At 46.0% G+C, this 10,411-nt stretch overlaps 2 non-coding genes across 2 annotated transcripts; both read left to right on the top strand.

Annotated features, from left to right (window-relative positions):
• Positions 1-8,738: 8,738 nt before the first annotated feature.
• TRNAG-GCC (transfer RNA glycine (anticodon GCC)) lies at positions 8,739-8,809 on the top strand. Its single transcript has one exon. It is a non-coding gene; the product is annotated as a tRNA-Gly (tRNA).
• Positions 8,810-9,627: 818 nt separating this feature from the next.
• Positions 9,628-9,838, top strand: LOC120967716 (small nucleolar RNA U3). Its single transcript, XR_005761440.1, has one exon. It is a non-coding gene; the product is annotated as a small nucleolar RNA U3 (small nucleolar RNA).
• The last annotated feature ends 573 nt before the right edge of the window (positions 9,839-10,411 follow it).

The following is a 10,411-nucleotide window of genomic DNA, read 5'->3' on the forward strand; positions in this document are numbered from 1 at the left end:
AATTTTATTAAAGTTTATTTTATTTTGTCGGAACACAAGAAGTCCGGAGTTGTAATAAGTTATTAAAAATAAAAAGAGGCGCAATGCTCGTTGATTTGCTGCAAGGCTTTCGGAATAGTGTAGACTGCACTGCACATAGCTCCATGCAGTCTACCTTATTCCTCAAGGCTTGAAGCTAAGCAACGTGAGCATTGCGCCTCTGCTTCATCGTCTCTGCACTCAGGGCTTATAAACCGCTCCTAGTGCCTCTCAGCTAGCGAGGTGGGACTAAAAAACTGCTTAGTAAGAAACTCTAGTACCGGTTCGTTCCACGAACCGGTACTAAAGGTGCTCATGGGGCCACAGCCTCATTAGTACGGGTTCGTGGCACCAACAGGGACCAAAGGGTGGAATTGGTCCCGGTTCGTGCCACCAACCGGGACCAATGGCCTTGCACAGCGGCGTGGTGGTGAGTATAGTCCCACCTCGCTAGCTGAGAGAGAGCCGCACCTGTTTATAAGGTGCGGTGCGCCTGAGCTGTCGAGCTCCTCTCTAAAGCAGGCTTACGGGCCTAACCTCTCCGTACATGCCTGTGGGCCTACTGGGCCTTCTGCGGGCCTGAATCCTCGCCCATGGATGGGTTTCTAATCGTATTCAGGCCGTGGTGGCCCAGTAGGTGGCATAATTTTTAATTTTTGGCCTGTTATTTTTCATGCATTTACTAATTATTTTGAGCTATAAGACCCTAAAATTGAAAAGCATTTCAAATGAACTCTGAGAAGGTTGAAAGTTGGCATGGTATCATCATTTCATCCACATAGCACGTGCAAGAAAGTTGAGTGGGTTACGGCAAAAACTAGATGCAATTCTTTTACAAAACGGACAATGGTATCATACTCGTCTATTACAAAGTTGGCATGGTATCATCATAATAGTTGCGGGAGAAAGTCTTCACTTTTTCTTCGCTTGTGTCATTTGCTTATTGCGCCGTAACCATGGATAATCTTCATCGTTTATCAGGATGCTTGGGTCAGCCTTGACTTTGAAGGGAGGAATTTCATAAAACTTTTCATAATCTTCAGACATGTCTGTCTTGCCCTCCACTCCCACAATGTCCCTTTTTCCTGAAAGAACTATGTGGCGCTTTGGCTCATCGTATGATGTATTCGCTTCCTTATCTTTTCTTTTCCTCGGTCTGGTAGACATGTCCTTCACATAGATAACCTGTGCCACATCATTGGCTAGGACGAACGGTTCGTCAGTGTACCCAAGATTGTTCAGATCCACTGTTGTCATTCCGTACCGTGGGTCTACCTGTACCCCGCCTCCTGACAGATTGACCCATTTGCACTTAAACAAAGGGACCTTAAAATCATGTCCGTAGTCAAGTTCCCATATGTCCATTATGTAACCATAATATGTGTCCTTTCCCCTCTCGGTTGCTGCATCAAAGCGGACACCGCTGTTTTGGTTGGTGCTCTTTTGATCTTGGGCGATCGTGTAAAATGTATTCCCATTTATCTCGTATCCTTTGTAAGTTAATACAGTCGAAGATGGTCCCCTGGACAACGAGTACAACTCATCACAAAGAGTGGTGTCACCTCTGAGACGTGTTTCCAACCAACTACTGAAAGTCCTGATGTGTTCACATGTAATCCAGTCGTCACACTGCTCCGGGTGTTTGGAGCGCAGACTGTTCTTGTCTTCATCGACATACGGGGTCACCAAGGTAGAGTTCTGTAGAACTGTGTAGTGTGCTTGAGACCAAGAATGCCCGTCCCTGCATATTATTGAGTCCCCTCCTCCAAGCGTGCCTTTTCCAGTCAGTCTCCCCTCATACCGCGATTTAGGGAGACCTATCTTCTTAAGGCCAGGAATGAAGTCAACACAAAACCCAATGACATCCTCTGTTTGATGGCCCATGGAGATGCTTCCTTCTGGCCTAGCGCGGTTACGGACATATTTCTTTAGGACTCCCATGAACCTCTCAAAGGGGAACATATTGTGTAGAAATACGGGCCCCAGAATGACAATCTCATCGACTAGATGAACTAGGACGTGCGTCATGATATTGAAGAAGGATGGTGGGAACACCAGCTCGAAACTGACAAGACATTGCGCCACATCACTCCTTAGCCTTGGTATGATTTCTGGATCGATCACCTTCTGAGAGATTGCATTGAGGAATGCACATAGCTTCACAATGGCTAATCGGACGTTTTCCGTTAGAAGCCCCCTCAATGCAACCGGAAGCAGTTGCGTCATAATCACGTGGCAGTCATGAGACTTTAGGTTCTGGAACTTTTTCTCTGGCATATTTATTATTCCCTTTATATTCGACGAGAAGCCAGTCGGGACCTTCATACTGAGCAGGCATTCAAAGAAGATTTCTTTCTCTTCTTTCGTAAGAGCGTAGCTGGCAGGACCTTCATACCGCTTCGGAGGCATGCCGTCTTTTTCGTGCAAACGTTGCAGGTCCTCCCGTGCCTCAGGTGTATCTTTTGTCTTCCCATACACGCCCAAGAAGCCTAGCAGGTTCACGCAAAGGTTCTTCGTCACGTGCATCACGTCGATTGAAGAGCGGACCTCTAGCTTTTTCCAGTAGGGTAGGTCCCAAAATATAGATTTCTTCTTCCACATGGGTGCGTGTCCCTAAGCGTCATTCGGAACAGCTAGTCCGCCGGGACCCTTTCCAAAGATTACGTGTAAATCATTGACCATAGCAAGTACGTGATCACCGGTACGCATGGCGGGCTTCTTCCGGTGATCTGCCACGCCTTTGAAATGCTTGCCTTTCTTTCGACATTGATGGTTGGTCGGAAGAAATCGACGATGGCCCAGGTACACATTCTTCCTGCTTTTGTCCAGGTATATACTTTCAGTGTCATCTAAACAGTGCGTGCATGCGTGGTATCCCTTGTTTGTCTGTCCTGAAAGGTTACTGAGAGCGGGCCAATCATTGATGGTTACAAACAGCAACGCGTGCAGGTTAAATTCCTCCAGTTTGTGCTCATCCCACGTACGTACACCGTTTCCATTCCACAGCTGTAAAAGTTCTTCAACTAATGGCCTTAGGTACACATCAATGTCGTTGCCGGGTTGCTTAGGGCCTTGGATGAGAACTGGCATCATAATAAACTTTCGCTTCATGCACATCCAAGGAGGAAGGTTATACATACATAGAGTCACGGGCCATGTGCTGTGATTGCTGCTCTGCTCCCCGAAAGGATTAATGCCATCCGCGCTTAAACCAAACCATACGTTCCTTGGGTCACCTGCAAACTCAGCCCAGTACTTTCTCTCGATTTTTCTCCACTGCGATTCGTCAGCGGGTGCTCTCAACTTCCCGTCTTTCTTACGGTCCTCACTGTGCCATCGCATCAACTTGGCATGCTCTTCGTTTCTGAACAGACATTTCAACCATGGTATTATAGGAGCATACCACATCACCTTCGCAGGAACCCTCTTCCTGGGGGGCTCGCCGTCAACATCACCAGGGTCATCTCGTCTGATCTTATACCGCAATGCACCGCATACCGGGCATGCGTTCAGATCCTTGTACGCACCGCGGTAGAGAATGCAGTCATTAGGGCATGCATGTATCTTCTGCACCTCCAATCCTAGAGGGCATACGACCTTCTTTGCTGCGTATGTACTGTCGGGCAATTCGTTATCCTTTGGAAGCTTCTTCTTCAATATTTTCAATAGCTTCTCAAATCCTTTGTCAGGCACAGCATTCTCTGCCTTCCACTGCAGCAATTCCAGTACAGTAATGAGCTTTGTGTTGCCATCTTCGCAATTGGGGTACAACCCTTTTTTGCGATCCTCTAACATGCGATCGAACTTCAGCTTCTCCTTTTGACTTTCGCATTGCGTCCTTGCATCGACTATGACCCGGCGGAGATCATCATCATCGGGCACTGGTTCCTCTTGATCTTCAGCAGCTTCCCCCCTTGCAGCATCATTGGGCACATCGTCTGGTTCCTCTTGATCTTCAGCAGCTTCCCCCGTTGCAGCATCACCGTATTCAGGGGGCACATAGTTGTCATCGTCCTCTTCTTTTTCGCCGTCTTCCATCATAACCCCTATTTCTCCGTGCCTCGTCCAAACATTATAGTGTGGCATGAAACCCTTGTAAAGCAGGTGGGTGTGAAGGATTTTCCGGTCAGAGTAAGACTTCGTATTCCCACATATAGGGCATGGACAACACATAAAACCATTCTGCTTGTTTGCCTCAGCCACTTCGAGAAAATCATGCACGCCCTTAATGTACTCGGAGGTGTGTCTGTCACCGTACATCCATTGCCGGTTCATCTGCGTGCATTATATATAATTAAGTGTGTCAAAAACCATTACAGAACATCATGAATAGATAATTAAGTGACCACATTAATAGAATTTCATCATCACATTAGAACCAAAGTACATACATAGTTCTCATCTAACAACATATATATAGCTCTCCAGAGCATCTAATTAATTAAACCATACATTGAAACTATGTAAAACATTTCAATGTGAAAACAAATGCGATCATAATCGCAACCAAGGTAACAATTGATCCAACGGCATAATGATACCAAGCCTCGGTATGAATGGCATATTTTCTAATCTTTCTAATCTTCAAGCGCATTGCATCCATCTTGATCTTGTGATCATCGACGACATCCGCAACATGCAACTCCAATATCATCTTCTCCTCCTCAAATTTTTTTATTTTTTCCTTCAAGTAATTGTTTTCTTCTTCAACTAAATTTAACCTCTCGACAAGAGGGTCGGTTAGAATTTCCGGTTCAACCACCTCCTAGATAAATAAAATCTATGTCACGTTGGTCGGTATATTTGTCATAAACAATAAATGAACCAAATAGTTATAAAAAGATAATATATACCATATCCGAATCATAGACAGGACGAGGGCCGACGGGGGCGGATACCAAAACCATCGCACTATGTAATAAGAAGGAATAATAAAAGTAATAAAATTAGACAAGTAACTATCTAAAGTAAGAATTTTTTCCTTTCAGAAAGAAGATAAGAACAAGAGGCTCACCACGGTGGTGCTGGCGACGAGATCGGCGCGGGCGATCGACAGCGGTGAAGACGGGGACGGGACGTGACGGACCGCTAAACCTAGACAAATCTCCGGGAAAATGGAGCTCGGAGGTCGAGTTTCAAGAGGACAAAGATTAACTAGTGTGGCTCAGACATTTCATCGAACACCTCATGTGCATAGGAGGTGAGCTAGAGCACCCAAATGCCCTCCCCTCGCCGGCCAGAAAAAACAGAGCACTCTGGAGTGCTCTGCTGGGGCGATGGGGTATATATAGGGAACTCATTGGTCCCGGTTGATGGCACCAACCGGGACTAAAGGCCTTTGGTCCCGGTTGGTGCCACGAACCGGGACCAATGCCCCCTTTAGTCCCGGTTGGTGGCACCAACCGGGACCAAAGGCCTTGTGCTGCCCCGCATCAAAAGTTTAGTCCCACCTCGCTAGTTGAGAGAGCTCGAGAGTGGTTTATAAGCGCTGCTGCGCCCACCCTCTCGAACTCCTCTCAACTGCAGGCTTTCGGGCCTAACTGTTCTCTTTGCCTGTGGGGCCTACTGGGCCTTCTGCGGGCCTGAATCCTGGCCCATGGATGGGTTTCTAGTCGTATTCAGGCCGTGGTGGCCCAGTAGGTGGCATAATTTCTTTCCTCTGTTTTTTTCTCTTTTGCTTTATTTGTTTTGTTTTGTTTCTACTTACAACAAAAAACTTATTTATTTTATTTCTAATTACTTATGTATTTTACTTTAATTATTTTATTTTATTTATTTTACTGCTGCTATTTTTATTTATTTTACCACTGCTATTTTTACTTAATTTATTAAGGTTTATTTATTGTAGTTACTATAGTTTATTTTATTTTATTTTATTAAGGTTTACGAGCTGTGGGAGGGACGAGGGGTGGCGACGTGCTGTGGGACACGATGCAGGGGCCGAGGAGGGAATTTAGGGTTATGTTTTTATACGGGAACGGTTAGACGGGCTTTAGCGGGCTTTCACCGGGCTTGTGGGGTTTTACCAGGTCATCGATGAGAGTTTTCAAAAATGTCATTAGAAATCCGTCATGGATTAACAGGTTTCTTGTAGTGATATGTCGAGCACAATGAGTGGTGATCCTCCGGCCTCCCACTCGCACGCAGCCGCCGCCACCCTCCCGCTCGCTCGCCGCCGCCGTCGTCACCAGTCCCGGCCATGGCGCCGTCGTGCCCCTGAAGACCTATTCATCTTGCCTGAAGGTGATCCTGTGTCAGATCCTGCACGATACCTCATCACTACAACACGTCGGCGGCGGTGTATGAGGCGTCCATGGCCCTGGTGGCGCCTTCAAGGGAGGACGCATGATCTTCAAGGGAGGACAGGCCATCAGATTCATCCACTTGGTAGCGTCTTTGTTCATCCAGGTTTGACGATTCATCTTTTCATTATCTAGTCTCTCAGGGATGTCAAACGTACCCTCAACAACTAACGTCAGCATTTATTTTGTTCTGTAGTGAACCCCGTCGATGAATGCATGTCTGTTGCCGTGGCTAGAGAAACTTCTACATATCCACATCCTGATAACCAACAAGATAAGTAGCAGCTTTGATATGGAGGTATTTTCCTTCACTGCGTGCTTTTTCTTTGTGCCCTTTACTGTACTGTAGTAGCATTTGCTAAATTGCATTGAGAGAATAGGACGGCACAACAAGCTAGGGCTTCAAGAAAACCAACCAAATTCCTTTTTTTTGGGATCAACCAACCAAATTGCTGTAATAGCACGATCCGCAAGACCTAGAAGGGATCTACACATGACATCGGTGGCTTCTCCTCCGCCTGCTATTTGCCGCTTTGACACTGTTGACAGATCCGAGTTCCACCTGCTAGGCTCGAATGGTAGATGTTACGGGCAACTGTATGTGAATCCCACTCCAAGGGATCGCCCTTCTCTATCCCAGATATGGCGGTTATGGAGTTGATGGCTCGTGTTTTTTTTCTCTTTTGCTTTATTTGTTTTGTTTTGTCTTACAACAAAAAACTTATTTATTTTATTTCTAATTACTTATGTATTTTACTTTAATTATTTTATTTTTATTTATTTTACTGCTGCTATTTTTATTTATTTTACTGCTGCTATTTTTACTTAATTTATTAAGGTTTATTTATTGTAGTTACTATAGTTTATTTTATTTTATTTTATTAAGGTTTATTTAGTTTTATTTATTTTATTAAGGTTTATTTATTTTATAAATATAAAAAAATGAACATAGATGCGCTTATAGAGAAAATTGAACCTAAATTCACAGTAAATTTCAATTTACTGTGAATTTAGGTGAAATTCCCTGTATAAGGGCATCTATTTTCACTTTAAGAGAAGCTCAACAAGGCATAGAGGGACGGGCTTATAAACTGGTGTGAGCGCCCTTTGGTTGGCGAGGTGGGACTAAACACTGGCCGCAACTAGGACCAGCCCTTTAGTCCCGGTTTGTGGTATGAACCGGGACTAAAGGTTCGTGACTGAACCGGGACTAATGTGAATATTGCCCTGTGACCAAAGCCCAGTTTTCTACTAGTGGGCACCTCTTCATAGTTTTCCTAGGTGTGATCGTGTAGCTTAAAATTTTGTTCCTGTAGCATGTTCCCCCTACACAATGCTTCGGCATATGGGTTGACAGGTGCGAGGATGCCAGTGACCTGGTATACCATGCCATAGAAGTTGTTGGCGTTTGTGTTGAGTAGCGTCACAAGGGCTCGACGTAACGTGCATACCCGCTTCCTCTTCGATGGCTTGCCAGACACCCACGCAATTGGGATCCTTGTTACTGCCATCATCGGGTTGTTGTCATGCCCGATGTTGGTATCATGGTAGCAACGGTGTAGGAGATGATCCTCAAGTCCACCGAGCTTTCGTGCGATGTTGGCTGACCTCGCGCCGTGCTCCTCTTCAACTGCACGCCGACGATGAGCATGCCCCACCTCTCTGTGTGGTCCATCGAGTTGCACAGGAAGCCCCACATCCATTGCGCGGCCGTCGATCACATCGGCGAGCGTAGGCAATGACCACGTTGGGTGTGGCTATTTAAGCCTATAAGAGAACCGTCGACCTCCAAGACTGCCCCCTCCCCTCCTTCCTCTCCTGATCCGGCCAGCCCAACGAATCGAGCCACAGTGCCTTCCTTCCTCTCCTTCGGTGCCAGCAACCGCTATTAGTTCTTTGGCATTGTTGAACTATTCAAAGCCTCTCGGTCCAATTACACTCCCTCTCGAGTTTAGTGAGACCCACGCAATGATACATATCCAATTTGAGACGTGAGTGTCCACAGCTGAAGGTGCCGAGGGATCATCAGAGAAGACCGCCTTGGCACATGCCGCTAGTGTTTCGTGACCCTTTGGTTGATGTCGTGATGTGCCAGGCAGACGCATGACGTTTGAGTGGATGGAGAGAACGTGGGAGGATGGCAAGCACGAGGGGGGAAAGGAAGGAGTAGGGCGGCAATGAGGAGAAAGAGAGAGATGACTACGTGGATTATTTTTTCCATATCAGCCCTTACCAGTGGGCCCACCGCTTAGTTTTCCTCACAAAATGTGGTCAAACGAAAATCAGAGCAATGTGTGACAGCCAGAACCAGATTTGGTACTCAGTCCGTTAACGTAGCCCTAATTGTGGTAGTTGTGCGTAGTTACCTCTTTGAAGGTAGTCACACTGATGAGGATTAGTATAGCTCCCTCATCAAAGGCACCAGTGGTCTAGTGGTAGAATAGTACCCTGCCACGGTACAGACCCGGGTTCGATTCCCGGCTGGTGCATCCTTTTTTGCAAATCAATTATTCCTTACTGTTGATCGTGGTTTTGGTACAGCCTCTGCTCATCCTCACTATTGTTGAAACCATGCTTCAAAGTGGGTTTCAGTCTTTTGGTCCCTCTTATGCATTCATCCATAGCAATTCAGCTGCTGCGCATCAAGCATAAGCCGCGTCGTGCCGCGCCGTCAGTAATCGCCGGTCATGCATGTGCGCCAAGGATGACACCGCCGTGCTCCCCGCTGAGGAAGGACGGCGACCAGAGGCCGTGCTACACCTTGACTTGTTGGATTTCTGATACTATTGGATCAAGTCGAGTTGCAGGAAGCAGCGTTCCACGGAAATACTATTGGATTTCTGAACAACGGACTCAGCAAAACAAAAAGATGCTTCAGGAAAGAGCTTTACACCACACCCATTTTTCTCATCTAGTTTTGTTTCTATCGGTCACATTTTTTTTCCTCTCTTCTTTCAAACCTTGCAATGTGTCTGCTACTTTGGTAATGGCCGACTGTAATTTAATTTGGCATATATATAAAAGCTAGAGAAAACAAAAGACTAGCTGCCTTAAAATAAGTTACAATAAGCATCATTCAAAACTAGGTATGAAAAGTAGAGGCTATGCAGCATTTGCCATATATTAAACTCGTTCAAAATCTCCACAGCTGAACATTTCTCTGCTTGTACATGGGCCACTAACCTCCTTCCTTCCAAGCTCTGCCTGAGGAGACGCTGCTGCATGTGCCAACAACACTCAATTAGTCCCACCTCGCCAGTTTAAGGGACGCGGGAGTGGTTTATAAGGCGATAGGGCTGGTTGTAGCACGACCTTACTTGAACAGGATCTGTTCTATAGGCTCATACCGCTGCATCCTTTACCAATATAAGGAGGCAAGCACTTCAGTTTGGTTGTGCATTCTGACCTCTGGGCCAGAGCGTGATTAACGGTGATGGGTGTTATCCAACGGTTGTAGAGGATCGTTCCTGCCTGGTTTCACACTGGTGCAGGATGGCCCAGAGGTTGTCTGACAGACTACAAAATTCTTTTTTTGACTTCTGCAACCCGTTCTTGTTCTGCAAACAAGTGAAGATCAGATGCATTTCTCCTTTTGAATTTCCTTAACCACGTAATCTTTCTCCTTGATCACACATCTGAAACCATATATGATAGTATGATTCAGTTCACAACATAGTGGTGGCAGTAAGACCAAAGAACATGCGCCCAGTTTAATTGTCCCCGCAGTAGCAAAGTCACCGCGGCATAACAAAATATAACAGAACACAGGCCAACTGACCACATGCATGATCCATCCATACATATATCTATTCATCTGGACCAGGCACAGGAGCTAAATCGCTCAAAATTTTTGCTTCACGCAGTTCACGGCCCAAACTTTTAAACAAAACCCCCACCGATCCATGGACGGATCATATGCTTGGCTTCGTTCACGTTGAGGCCGATTCGCCGCCTTCATCCGACACAACGTGTCACACTGTATCCAGACGCACGAACCAAACCACAGATTCAGCTAGTGTTCAAGCGCCACTACAAGTCCAGTGCATGGATCACCTGCAAGTACAGAGGCGCAAACTTGCTTCGTGTTCATC

Source organism: Aegilops tauschii, chromosome 6 (genome assembly GCF_002575655.3).
Source record: "Aegilops tauschii subsp. strangulata cultivar AL8/78 chromosome 6, Aet v6.0, whole genome shotgun sequence".
NCBI lineage: Eukaryota > Viridiplantae > Streptophyta > Magnoliopsida > Poales > Poaceae > Aegilops > Aegilops tauschii.